The 14463-nt window shown below is 33.4% G+C and overlaps 1 protein-coding gene across 12 annotated transcripts in view; it reads left to right on the top strand.

Moving 5' to 3' along the window:
- Positions 1-14463, top strand: part of LOC144475406 (phosphatidylcholine:ceramide cholinephosphotransferase 2) — a 46163-nt gene that overhangs the window by 10990 nt on the left and 20710 nt on the right. Inside the window, exon 2 of one of the 12 annotated variants that reach the window (XM_078192227.1) lies at positions 1704-1804. The exons of 10 other annotated variants lie outside the window; for them this stretch is intronic. The gene's annotated coding sequence lies outside the window, so the exon portion shown is untranslated. Of the gene's footprint in view, positions 1-1703; positions 1805-2246; positions 2518-14463 lie in introns of those variants that run through there. One more of the 12 variants, XM_078192406.1, reaches the window with a different exon arrangement.

The following is a 14463-nucleotide window of genomic DNA, read 5'->3' as shown; positions in this document are numbered from 1 at the left end:
GCAAGAGTTCGCGAGTCTTGTCGTACTCTGTATGTGCATTGTAAAAGATAAATTAGTCGAAAAGATGGACACCTAGATCTCGAATAACGGTGCAAGAAATTAAATTAACGTAGTCCAAAGTGTAATTGTATCTATTCTTAAGTCGGAATCTGATTACGGAGCACTTAGAAATATTAAAAGATAATTGTATTGTCGCATCATCTTTGAAGGTTGAATCAGTCTAATTGTAAAAGTATCGCACTACGGGAAGATTCAATGGAGTGGAATATCTTCAGCACATCCCTGAATAATAAGAAAAGACTGTGCTTAAAGCAGTCGGATATGTTGTTTAGGAATAATAAGAAAAGAAGAAACCTTAAAAACGTCAGACGCGTCTTCAAATACCTTAAAATCATACAAATGCCCGAGTATTCGAATCGTTCGGATCTTTTCAGTAGCTCGCATTATTTCGAACAGTTCGTTGATTTCTAGTAACTTGAAACATTGAAAACGGTCAACTTAGCTCGAGCAATCGAACCGGGTTCGGTTCGGCTCATAAAATCCGAGTACATACGTACTCGCGTACTACTACTTTAGAATCTAACAGCGAGATACTCAGAAATCGCGGGAATGTTTAGGCGATAAACAGGGTTATCTGGGGATTCATCAAGTCGAGGTATCCGCATAGTGTGTAAATCGTTGTAGGTGATACTGTGATTCAGTTACGGGGAAAGAGGAAATGAGTCACAAGCCAGGTCCGTTTATTTGTGACGTAAACACCACTTCTGTATCGATGCTGTGTTTTCGCGACTCGCCATGAATCGTCACATTATGACATTCTCGGTGTTCGCGAGGGAATGCGGTTTCGATGTGGTTCGTGCTTGCTCGTCGTTCGACGGTATTTTCTCGAATCACAGTTTCCAATGTCACGCGTTACCGTTCGGACGGTGACTATTAACCCTTCGCATTCGAAGTACTTTAATTCTAAATCGAAAGTAGTTTCCCTGACTTACAGTATCTCTATTTTATCTCTATTTATTCAATTCACGAAAATAGAAATTTTTCGGTAGAACAAAAAAATGATAAAGTAAAATAACAAAAAGCATGTAATATAAGCTAACGAACAAATTATTGGCGTAATATATTTATAAAATTCCTACACTCGAATTACAAGCCTGCGAATATGAAAGTAATACTGCACGACCAAAACATGATTATTTTCACTTATGCTTTATAAATATTGAACACTTATTTAAGAGGTGTAAGATAACCGTTTAAAAACATTATACGATACAACATAAATATAAAAAATATAGGTATAGTACTGCACGTTTACTGCACAATGCAATGGACAGTCAATTAAGATGTTAATTAGTTATTAGTAATTACAAATAATCATGTGTTCAGCAAAAGAATCTGAAGTTAATGCTTAAGGTTAAGTCAACGCTTTTGCATCTTGTAATTGTTGCGTCTGTTTCATTTTGTTTCAATTGTTCTACGTCTCCTGACTACCGTCACTTGTCCCGTTCGCCCGTGATGCATAAATAATACACGCACGTATCCAAACAAAACTCAGGCAAAACGCGCCTGATGTGCCTCTAACCGAAAATGACGAGACGGTGACGGGAGTCAGGAGACGCTGTTTGTTCGTAATCGGTTGAACTCGAATCCCTCATTTCGTGAAAAATTAGGGCTAATAGGAAGGGATTATTTCTGACAATTAGGGAAACGTGTTTACCCTACTTCTGCCAAGGCGTTAACATGGGTGGGTTGGTGGGAATCGGTCCTACACTTTTCTCAACGGATTTCTTCTGAGCAAGGGACGGTATGTATCTGTTAATAAAATTAATACAATTTATAATGTATTATGTATTTATTTATTATTAATAATATGAATTAAATACAATTTTAGATACAACAAATAATTTTCAATATCATTTGTATTGTTTTTTTTTCATGAAATGAAAGTAACAAAAGAAAATTATAACGAAATTCGGTGTCGACGTAATAATTGTCGGTGAATTAACAATAATCCGTTTTAAAGAGGATGATTCAATACTTTTTATCTTACCTCTCTACCTTACGCATTTAGTTTATCACGCTGATGTATGTTTGTCATTTTTCTTTTTGCTGTATGATTATGCTGTATGAGATTAAAAGTAAATTTAATCGTGCACCACTGATACAAGAGCATGCATGAAGCAACGCGCATTACGATGGTTGGCCGTACGACTCCGCGTCGGCCACGTTTTGTCAATTATCAATCAATTTTGGCCAATCACACCAGATTACAGAGCCGGCCGCACGGCTAGTAGCTCTTTTAGTCGTTCGATGTACGGCCACGACCAGCCGTATTTTGGTCGTCGTCGTTGCCGGGTCGTGCTAGTGCGCGTTTCGTCTTGAGGGTCGATTTCGTCCGCGTCGCGTGGTGCTTGTTCGTCTGAAAATGAGTGAATGCTGGAGTGGTTGTGAACAGAAGTGTGCAGGATTCTGTTAGCAACGAGTGTGATGGAAACAAGAAGATTCTACATAATAGTTGTAAGAACATTAAAACGCTCAGCGCGTTCATTTTTTCTATTCTAAATTGTTATTGGTGAGGGTTGAGCATTTTTCGAAGAATTTATTCAAATAAAGTTTTAGTCGACAAATGTTTTAAAGAATTGTATTCGTAGAATTTATTCGAAATATTCCTAGAATAAATTGTATTTAAAGAATTTATTCGCAATATTACTCGAACAAGATTTCATTCAAATAATGTCCTATTCTGGTATTGATCGACGTTTGTTCCTTTCGGATCTTATAGATTAATGCGGTTTCATTGATTATGCCACTTTTATTCCGCACATGCAGTGGCACCTCGTTTAAGCGGAGTCTGTTAATCTACGCTTGTTGATTAACTGGAGTTTCATTTACCCTCGATTTTGATCAACCGGAGTTTCATTCATCCGTGGTTTCGATTATTTGGTGTAAGAATCGCGATATAAATGAGATTTATAACACTCAGTGAGGAGAGTAGAAAATATACAATCAATATGGGTAGGAATGTTAATTTTTTCGACAGGAACTCGAGTTTCAGTATTTAAGAATATTCGATAACACAAGGTTTTCAACACAAAATTAAGCCAGTATCAACGATTTTTTCATATCTGAAAATTTCATAAAAATCTTCTTTTATCCACGTGTTTTCCCTTTGTTGCAATGCAAGCACTCTTCCAGAATCTCATATTCTCTGACACGCATTTTCTATTTGTTCCTGTAATCTTTTACTTCATTTATGGTTGATAAATAGGCTTCGCATTTTTACAGTGTATGAACAAGTCATATCATTTCCTGGTTTATTTCATCTGCCGATTGTTAAATTTTATTTAATATTCAGGAATTCAAAATTTTATATTTTCATAAGTTACATCATGATTTTTTGATAGTACTCTACTGTATCTTGTAACAAACATCGGCATTCATGTAAATATCTTCTCGTATGCTAACTGATTTCAATGGAATCGTTTAACGTTGAAAATCGTTTATCATTTCTCTTCAATATCTCTAGGGTAGTTTGATCCATTAGCTGTATAACGAGGTAAAAATATGACTTCAATTTCGTTTGGACACAATTTTTCGTTCGTTGTATGCGAAAGTGCATTATCCATAAGTAATGCGACCTTTATATGTAGATACTTGTTATTATAAATGTTACAGGAGCCGGTTAATCAAAATCGCGGATAATTGAATGTCGAGTAATCAAAACCGAGAATAATTGGACGGTTGTTAAATGAAGTTCCACTTAAAAATTTTATTGCGCCCAGGTCTTGACTCTCCGTTGGATCTGGATTTATCCGGCCTGTTTTGATCCCGATGGGTCCGCAGAATCGATATTCCACTGTATTTTAAACACCCAGTTGTGCTTCGACTGCTGCACGTCTTCGTACTGCAGTTTGCTAAGCTGTTCATGACGAGGACAGAAATTGCTTTGTTCTAATTGGCAGACGATTAACTGCTTAGACAGGATTCACTTCGAAGTTAAATGCGCAGTAAAATTGTGGGGATACAAATGATTTGCTTAGGGAGCAAGAAAACGTGTTGGAGAGATAGTGCTACACATACATACAGTTCACCAGAAAACAATCAGTTTATAGATCAAAACCTAGTTACATTGAATTCTTACTATTCTTTTATAAAGTACTAATATTTGCAAATTTCATTGACAATCGATATATTTTTCAAACTATACAGTAGTGCGTATAGTTGAAAACTTAAAATATCTTTTATGTCGTTATTGATATCTAAAGGAAAACTTAAAGATATCATATTTGTATATTTCTAGTTTATATTATTTCTAATATATAAATATACAAATGCGTCGTTATATTAAGTTTTTGCTTAAATATCGCTAAAAATGTAAAAGCTACTTTGAGTTTATATAATTGAGTTTATATAATTATTCACATCACTATAGCTGTAGTAATTTGTTCACTAAACTACACATTACACGTATCTGTAGCTAAATAGATGAAATAGAAAACTGTGCCAACATTAGAAAGATTTAAGACTATTACGACATTATTATCGATTCATTCGAATTATTAGCACAAAAAGTTCAACGTTATCTAATTTCTGTTCTCTTTTACATTTGGTTAACAAAATTTTAGTTTTACGTAAAGATTCACACCTTGTTGATTATCCATGCTAGTTCATATTAAGTCACGATTAACCACTTATGAATGTTTTCACAGTCTTCGAGCATAATCATGCGAATCGGATCAGATCGAACGATGGTTTCGTCGACGCTCGCATGAGTAGTCTCAGTCATAATATTATTGCGCAATTCCAAGCTGCAACGCGTGGACAAACTGCACCAGCGATTTGTTATTCAATTGTAGGGTCGAGTCGATCTTGGAGGAACGAACGCCGATCAATAGGTCTTGCGGTATCTGTGTTGCACGGTATCGATTCGGTGTACTGAGTCGACGATTGCTTTCTGATAGTTTCACGTTACGCCTTTTATCGACCCTGCCTCGACGATAATTATCGGTCGGGGAGATAATAAATAATCGGGATAATAAACTACAGGCGTAAGCGAAACTTAGCGTTTGACGTAATGGAGACGATTCCGATGATTGTTCGGATGACCGTTATTGTTGCTCGTTGATGGTAGTTATCCGAGCAATTTATGAAGTTTCTGTAGCACGACGCGTGAATGCTTACAGTGTCCGGACACGTGTGACGCGCATCATAGCTATTTTCGTTGATTGGTTTCATAATTCTTGGTGCTTTCACCCATTTGAGGTCTTCGATTACTATCGCTCTGCCATATTTGTAATTGACATAATGATTTCTCATCTGGCCCGTTTGTCTCTGGCGTTTCTTCGGCGAGTAATTGTATCGAGTGACGTAGATAAATGCTACACGTTTCTGTAGAACATGGAATAGAACGATGTCGACGCGATTTCACAGTTCAAAGACGAGTAAATATTTTGGTGTAGCACTGTTGTACATGTTTTGATATCTAATCGTTAATCTGTATATATTATTCGAAGAAGTAATTCAAAAGATCGGTCGAATCAAAATTTGGTATAAAGTTTATTAAAAAAAGTTATTTGATATGTTGTTCAAATAAAATTTTATTCAAATAGTACCCAACTCCAAAATGAATACATTGTGTCGTATCGCATTAGAAAAGTTCTTCCAAACAAATGAGTTGCAACAATTAAAATATTTATTCAGCCTTCATTATGAGTTTAATCTCACTGAGATTTGAAAGAACGTGTTTTTACGGTGTTCTGCCTTATGTTTTCACAAATTAGGAATCTTGCAAGTGACGTTAAAACACGAATCAATAAAGACATAATATTTCAAACAGAATTTTGAATTTTAAATTAAATTTTATATGCATGCATATGCCATCAGTGCGTGCAATCTCCAGACGAATTACAAGCACGAACGCCTCCATAAAGATTTATTCAAGAGTTACCACTTTGAAGTTATATTAATTTTGGAGGTAATCATTACACTTTTCTGATGGAAACAGTTTCTTGATCATAGCTCAACACTACGCGTGACTAGACATTTTATTACAAAATCATTGCAAGATAACTGTAACAATACACACGTAATCATTATTATGATTAGTGTAGGAGTTATGCTGGTTACGACGTTCATTTTCAATATTTTCCTGTTTTGGAATCTTAATGCCCATAAATAGATTGCAGATCTTTATCCAAAATTATAATTTTCATCGTCATTTGCTATAAGCAGAAGAAAAACAGAAAATCTTTAATAATCTCAATTAACCTGAAAATAAATATAGAACTTACTTATAGAAATACTTTTAATATTAATCTTGTTTTAAATCACAGGTGCTCAATTTTATCATAAGTGCATGACACCCAAAGTTTAGTCATAAAGCACTGTCGCAGCTTGGTAAAATGAGTGATATTGTCATTTTATTGCATTTTAGTTATAGAAAACTTTTATCTAATCTTTATAAACGATTTGTATGTCACCCGTTTGGCGAGATAGAAAGTTCCGTATTATGCAGTATATTCATCAGACCTTACACAATCGGATTATCCCTTGTTCCAGCTGTTTAAACATCATTTAGATAATATTAATATTAAGTCTTTTTACGTTACCAGTTTCGTGAGAGGTTATTCTATAAGTTTATTAAAGGTATTTCAACTCTTTTGCAGTATCCATTAAAATCCTACACTTTATTACGACAGATTTTAATCGGTTTTTTGTTATATAGCAATTGTCAATATTTATAAACTTTATCTTGAATGAAGGCTACTACAGTAGAAGAATAGACGGACGGAACAAAGATAAACAAAACGATAAAGTCGATTTTCTCGAAAACAGAGATAAGGATAAGAAAATGTTATACCAAATTATTTTCTTTTTTTTTTCACATAGGATTACCTATTGTTCGGTTGTACTATTCCAACTCACTATGTATAGTATATTATTAAATGTTGTATATACTATTGATATATATATATATATATATATATATAGTATAATAATAAATTAATTTAGGATGTGCAATTTAGGTCACTAATAACGCATTCGACAACTTTCCCCTAATTCATGATGCATATTTTTTGTTTTCCCTATCTCGTAATCGAAACAAAACCGTACTGTTCAACGTTATATGATTGGAGAGAGAGAGAGAGAGAGAGAGAGAGAGAGAGAGAGAGAGAGAGACAGTCGATGCATGCAACAACGCGTTCAGCAGCTTTCACCGTGCGCCGGTAGCTAATTAAAAATCGTTCGCCGCGAACAAACATCTTGCGCTTTCGAAAAACCGCTCGAAAACTACGGTAGATGTATTGGTATTACGTCACCACGTCCTTCGATTTACGAGATGCGCGATTCCATCGATTTCCTATACGTGTTTATTTCGGTGCTCGTCAAGAGTGCATCGTTCCGCCAATATTAAACGCCAATCGCTGAATAAATATTTGATATAACTTCTCGCGGCATCAGCGAACGTTTAGATCTTAAAAACAGTACGCAGCGAACGCACGAAATAATTAATCAATGCCAAACTGCTTGAAAAATGGAGTATAGGATCAACGGCACGGTAATTGTAAAGTATATAGGCCGTGACGTTGCAGATACGAATCGATCTTGTTGATGTAGCGAGAAAGTTTATATATATTTTTTCTTTTTTTTTCGAAAGTCGACGGTTGATCTTCATTTTGTATTATAATTTTATGGAGAATTTTATAACAATTTACTAGTGGGTGAAAAAGTTGAAAGTAGAAATCAGTTTTTCTCGATCGAAATGTAGTAAATGTAGTAATAAATTGGAAGTTGAAATTTACTTGGGAGGAATTATTTTATAAAGATTTTCCAACTACTAAGAAAGAAACAGATTCAGTAACAGCAAATGCTTTAAACACATTTTCATTAACACTAATTAAAAGAAATCCTAAGAGGGCGACTCGTCGAACCCACAAAATTGGCATGAATAAATTAAACCGGTTTCCCATGCTCAATGAATGAACACAGAACTAATAGATGTATGGAGTAAAGAGAATTTTCAAATACTAGATCTCGACGTGTAAACAACAATAAATAATTTTGTGAAAATTTTTTACAGAAGGGATATCGATTAAACTTATTATTAAACTTTTGGGTAAGGATCAAACGAAAGAGTCGTTTTAATTTTAAAATAGAAAGGTGGCCCTTTGTTTGTAACATGGAGGGTGTTCGAAAAATCGTAATACAGAAAATCGATTTATTAGGGTAATTATTAGAAACGAAGAAGTGCTAATCAGAGCAGCTATTGGCAGATATTGCGAAGGGTTTAAGTATAAAAATATCCCCCATTTGTTACACTTCATATAAGGATCATATTTAGGCACATTGTTAATTATAAATTGGCCAATGGGCAGAATATCGATAAAGTTATCATTTTTTCCACCTGGTATTTGTCCGTTTCGATACAAGCTCGTTTTACTTGAAAGCTTGTGTAACTTGAAAGTTATTTATTGGATAAAAGGAAAGAAAGTGATGATTGTTCTCGAGTTAAAGCAACGAATATTTATAACGTCACATTGTGACCCCTCGATTGTTTCGTTTTGTTGGAGTGTCTTGATTCTTCCTATTGTTTCTTGGAGTCTTTGTTGTTCCGAAACAAAGGAAAGTTTAATTGGGAACATCGAATCTTTCGATTCTCTGTAGGATAATTCGTGAGTCAATTGTGCGTAATATTTTCATGTCTCTTTTTAAAAATTGTTGATCAAAAATGATTGATTTGTCATGGAAGAAGGAAGAAATAAGTGAAGTTTAGGGAGAAATGATATTTTATTTCTGCACACTATAATGTGTAAAAGTATCACTTAAATTTTTGATAGTTTTCGAATTTTGGATGGACCGATATTATAAACTAGTTGACATATTGGTGTTATTGCAATAAGAGACACCTTTCTCGATTAACATTGTTTATATATGGGAGGTTCACGTATAATATATGATTTTTATGTGTGCGTATCCAAAAGTGTAGCACATTTAAATATGCTAAAGTTATGTATCGTAGTGTATTAGTATAGTTACGAATTAACACTGCAATAGCAACAAACACTGGTCACGACTCTGCGATCGTTTTCTCCCTTGTCAAGATCTGCCTATTGTCAGTGACGCATTATGCTGGAAGTAACTGAATACCTATAGTAGGGGAAACAACTATAGTAACAATGTTTATGAATATTTTTTCCAGACGTATGACAACGATATTTCACAGTCAGAACTACATCTGTTTGACGGCAAGACAAAGTTCAGTTAATCTCCGCGTTGTGAAACATGTTTCATTAGTAGTTCACTGTTAGAGTTGCAATAGTGCACCATAAACAAATAAGCTTCGCACTAAATTATTTATGTATTATTTTATTATATTTAAATATTATGATTATGTGCGGTTTGAAAAGAAGTTTAATTTCGCAGCGCAAAAATATTTCGCTCTTCTGAAAGATTTAAGTAAAATTAAAAAATATATGAATATAAAATATACATTAATATTTAATAATATTAATTATTTATATATATACATTTATAGAATACGGGCAATTTTTAATTTATTTGTGATCGAAAGTGTAACTGATTAGTGTAAACGATTATAAAATGAATATGCGCGCTTTACCTGTGCATCTTGAGATGGTACCGTTAGACAGAAGGTATGTTGCTGAGTTTGCAGTTTTTATCCGGATTATGCGTAATTCAGCAAAAAATGCAATTAGACATGTTACTATTCCGATAGTACTACATATTTCTTTTTATAGACTTCTAAAAATGTCAGACTAGTTCGAAAATAATAAAATAAAATAAATGTGCATCTAACGGTCAATAAGATAACGGTCAGTAATTTTATAACTTCTATTTGAATAATTTATTCGCACAAAAAAGTTAAGAATTATTTGAATAAATAGATGGACTAAGCTGTTACTTATAATGAATATTTTACTCGAATTAAAAGGATTCATTCGAATGATTATATTAGATGAATATTTATTCGAAATAATTCGGATAGCGCTCAACTCTGTCTCACAGTCATCTTGGAAGGACAGGAAGTTATCATGAATTTGCATAAAATTAGTAGTGACCATTTCACCCTCAATTATCATCGATATATCGGTTTTATTGGTGTGCGATTCTCTCCACTCGACTAGATAATCTCGATAATACGCTTCATTCGTGCGCACGGACGCAATTACGCCTGCTTGAGCCATTGTGTCCCACAGTCTCGTTAAAATGTTGCTCACCTGTTGCAAAACTATGCGAATTCTCGTGCACAGTGTGCAGATTGGTGGTCTGATCGTCTTGTGTTCGATTCTACGTCTGTTTCTCGCTATCGAGTCGACTTTCTCTCCTCGATAATACCGATTCGTCGAACTCGATTGAATAATTCGACGACCGCCTTTTAGATGGTTCCGAGCGATTGTATATCCTTGCAAATGAGCTCACGATCAAACTCCAATCTTCTTCGATCGTGTCACTTACTGGATTAAGCTTGTAAACGAAATCGAATGCGGGAACAATTGATTCTCCTGACGCTATGAGAACACGTCTAACCGCACGATTGTATAAGATCATCTCAGATCACATTGAAACGAATGTGGAAAAATGTGTACCGTTTAAGTTCTGCAGATTGGATTAAATATATAGATCTTTAGAAGGAGACGAAACGACGCACTTTCTCATAAACAAGTTATGACTTGTTTCAACTTTAAGTTTTTCATTGGTCACCTTATAAAAATAAAAAATTAAGCACAAGAACATGAAAATAAAAACTTTCTTTTTAGAAAGAAGTTTACACGAAGGTGCAGGAGTGCGAAGATTCTTTGTTATAATTTAGTGAACAAAAGTCTTAAAATTGAAAATTTTGCTTTTACTTAAAATTAGATACCTTAGAGATCGAGAAAGAAAATGGTTTCCTAATTCGTATTTAACTTAAAAAGGGTACAAGTACCACTTACTGGTTACGAGAATACGAAGTAGGCGTTAAACAGTGGTATCTACATTTTAACTATCAATTGGGGCGTGAAACCGGTTAATGGAAAAGTACTGCGAATCGAGTATTGATTAACGTTTGGATATTTTATCGATTTTGAGGTTTCAAACGTATGGCGATATCGATTGAGATAACATTGTATTTGATACGGCTAACAGATACGTGTGTATATTTACTCTGAGAAGATACCTACTTGAATTCCTATCATGAAAATATATTTACTGTATTATAAGATTAGTACGTTTTCGGAAAAGACTCCCGCCTTTAGCGTTTCGGAAAAGTGTTTAGCATCTCTTTAAATGCTGATATATTCTTCGTATACACGTATACCGTTGTTTTCTTAATGCGACTCCATTTTAGGAGAACTTCCATGAAATTAGAATCATTCGAAGGAAGGCATTCATTGTGAACCGAGTTCCGAGAAACCGTAATTCGTGAACAATGGGCATCTTCATCGGCCATATCGAAGAATAGGCTATCGATTCCACGAGCTTGCTAAAGCTTAGTAGTTCCAGTATCACTGAAATATCCATGTGCGGTTGCCCTCATAAACTTTTATCGCACTAGTCGAACTAAATTCAGCCAACTGTTTACAGAGATTAACTTTCCGCTTATTACGTAGTGCGCAACAATTAATGGTTGTAAACACTATCTCGAATGGAGATAACTGCGGTAGAAAGGTAGACGATAATTAAATCTTTTACGAAGATAAATTTTAAAGTTAATTTTCTCGAAAATGGAGCAGCAGATAAAAAAATGTTATACTAAATTCGTTTCCAATTTGCTCATGTAGTATTGCCATCTGCTTTCAGAACAACAATCATTATTGCTCCAATATAAAATAAATACGTAAAATAATATGAAATAGTTGCTATTCTAACAGCCAATGGTACGAGGCTCAAGTTTCCTATACCAAATAACAAACTAATTTCATTATTATTCAAGTCATTAACGTCATACATTTCTTATAATTTCATAAAATCGTACATTATGTTTTATTACACGTGAATCTTTCATATTTCTGCGCAACGTTTTTTTTATTCTCCTTTATTTATTTCTATGTATTATTTACATATTATTAGCAAATGAAATTTTCATTTTCTAGAGTTAATCAGTGTTTGCAAAGAAGGTTACATAACGGAAACTAAATTTTTAATATCGAAGTTAGGCGTTTTAGCGCCATGAGTCATCTTTTGTCAGTTACATAAGTAGACGTTTGACTGAACTCCTTTTCGTTTGGCATTGTCATAAGTTGTGTCATCCGAAACAAACGATACAAAGACTTCGCGGTCATACGGCGCATTGAGTAAACACTTCTTAAAAGCTATTATGCAAACAGATAGTGGTTTCAGTGTCCTTCCACGTATCACAGACAATTTTCTGCCATGGATCTTGGTTGCACTTTGCAGATTCAAGTATTTTTCTTTAGTAATTATCTGAGAATCCGACGTAACAAAATTCCTCAACATTTCATTTCAGTTCTGAAACTTGTATAACGAATTATACAGGTTGCTTCGTCAGATTCTGATATCTTGATTTTCAAACTATTATTACTCCTATGAAAAGTGTTAAAAGAGATTTTAATGGTATCATGTGAAGCATATTCTGATGTTATTAGTTTTGTAAGTGGACACATCATATAAAGGTTATATAAAGGTCACCTTTTACTGTTTTGTTATGGATCCATGCATTTTTTAATAGATCAATCGATACATAGAAATGTTAATAGTTCAACTTAAATAATTCTAAATATCTGTTACTGTCATACTAAGACGTTTGCTTTTATTTATTATTGAAAAAGATCAATAGAACGACTATTTATGTGAAGGCATTTTTTAAATCGACAGAGTAACAATTGTTGCCCTACATTGTTCAGTCTATTGGCTGATATTTTGCAATATGCGACGAAACGTTCCAATTAAAAACATTTTCACGGAAATTCAAACCTTTTTCAAACATTCCAAATTTTTTAAACAAACAGTTCTTATTTTGGATAAAATTCGAATCGTTAGAAACAAAATACCTTTTAAAAATAGACATTGGATCCATAGATGAAATTGCTTTCATAAGCTTTTGATACACACACGTTTTAAAAATACCCTGAATTTTTCTAACTTTAGTTTAGGTTAAAAAGCAATGTAGCAACAAATTTAAAAATTCGAAGTCTCCACAGAAATTCAACTCTTTGCATACATTGGAACTAGATTGCACATTGTGTACGCTCGTCTTTTTTCCGAATTTGGCGCTGCATTATTTGTAAGTTAAAACAAAAGAAAATCTTATCAGTTTAAAGAATGCAAAGTACGTTTCAATAGTATAGAATTGTAAAATTTCGTAAAAAAACAAACATATCTTATCTCAAAGATTATTTCCACGACAAATTTCGTTTGAAATATGTTGTAATATAGGTTTTAGTCTTTATACATCATTTTAATCAACGTTTTCTTCTTTTCTTGTATCATCAAAACTACATTATAACCAAAATGTTTACAGCAGAAAATAAATGATATTTATGTTTTATGAAGCGTTACTATTTAATTGATAGAAACTTCTTGTTAAAAAAAAAAGTAATTCTGTCACCGTCGCATTTGAAAAATTTGAATTTTCTGTCGTGCCGAAAAATATCTTGAACATCGTAAAAAATACAACTGTACATCAAACTCGTCGAACGATATGTCATCTGTATAAACATTAACCAATACGCAGTTATTTATTGCACTTCGAACATTGTGTTATCACGTATTAGTCACCAAGTATGAATGTATGCGAATTTCTTATATAGTTTTATCGCATGAGTGTAAACACGCGGGAGCACAAACCTTGCTTTCATACAGTATATTTATGTAAAATGCGAATTCATAATTGCAGTACTATTTGGGCATTTTAAGTGTCTATCGATAACCTTTAGATATTAATAGAACTATCAGTCTCTTCATCTTTAGCAGAAAATATTCGATCAAAATCACGGATGTGGTTATTGAAAAATTATAACAAAATATCAGTGATTAATTTATAAAAATTACTAACGAAATAAATAATTATCATAAAATAATATAAATAATCATGAATTTTTAGAAAATAATAATCATGAACATAAAATAGAATGAGGTTTAACTTAATGTAAGATTTATTATGATATAATTTTATAATACGATATAATATTAATTAAATGTAGCTATTATCTAGGTTTTCATCGAGAAAAAAAGAATCTGTTAACCTTTTGTACCTACAACGGAATTATATTTCATCGTGAATGTCATTCAGTTACAAATTTTCAATTAAAGACAAGTGTCTTTAGATTACCTGTAGAATCGAAAGGACGCTCAATACAGCAGGTGACTATAATATATGTATAGTCACTATTAGTATGCAACGAGCGTTTCACGTCCGATGATTACAGTATATGTATAGTCGTCTTTGATAATGAACGGATTAGTCCTGACGATACATGTAGGCTTAATTCTGACTGAAATCAT

This window comes from Augochlora pura, chromosome 1, assembly GCF_028453695.1.
Source record: "Augochlora pura isolate Apur16 chromosome 1, APUR_v2.2.1, whole genome shotgun sequence".
Lineage (NCBI taxonomy): Eukaryota > Metazoa > Arthropoda > Insecta > Hymenoptera > Halictidae > Augochlora > Augochlora pura.
The sequence above is the reverse complement of the archived record's forward strand: the minus strand, read 5'-3'. Positions and strand labels throughout refer to the sequence as shown.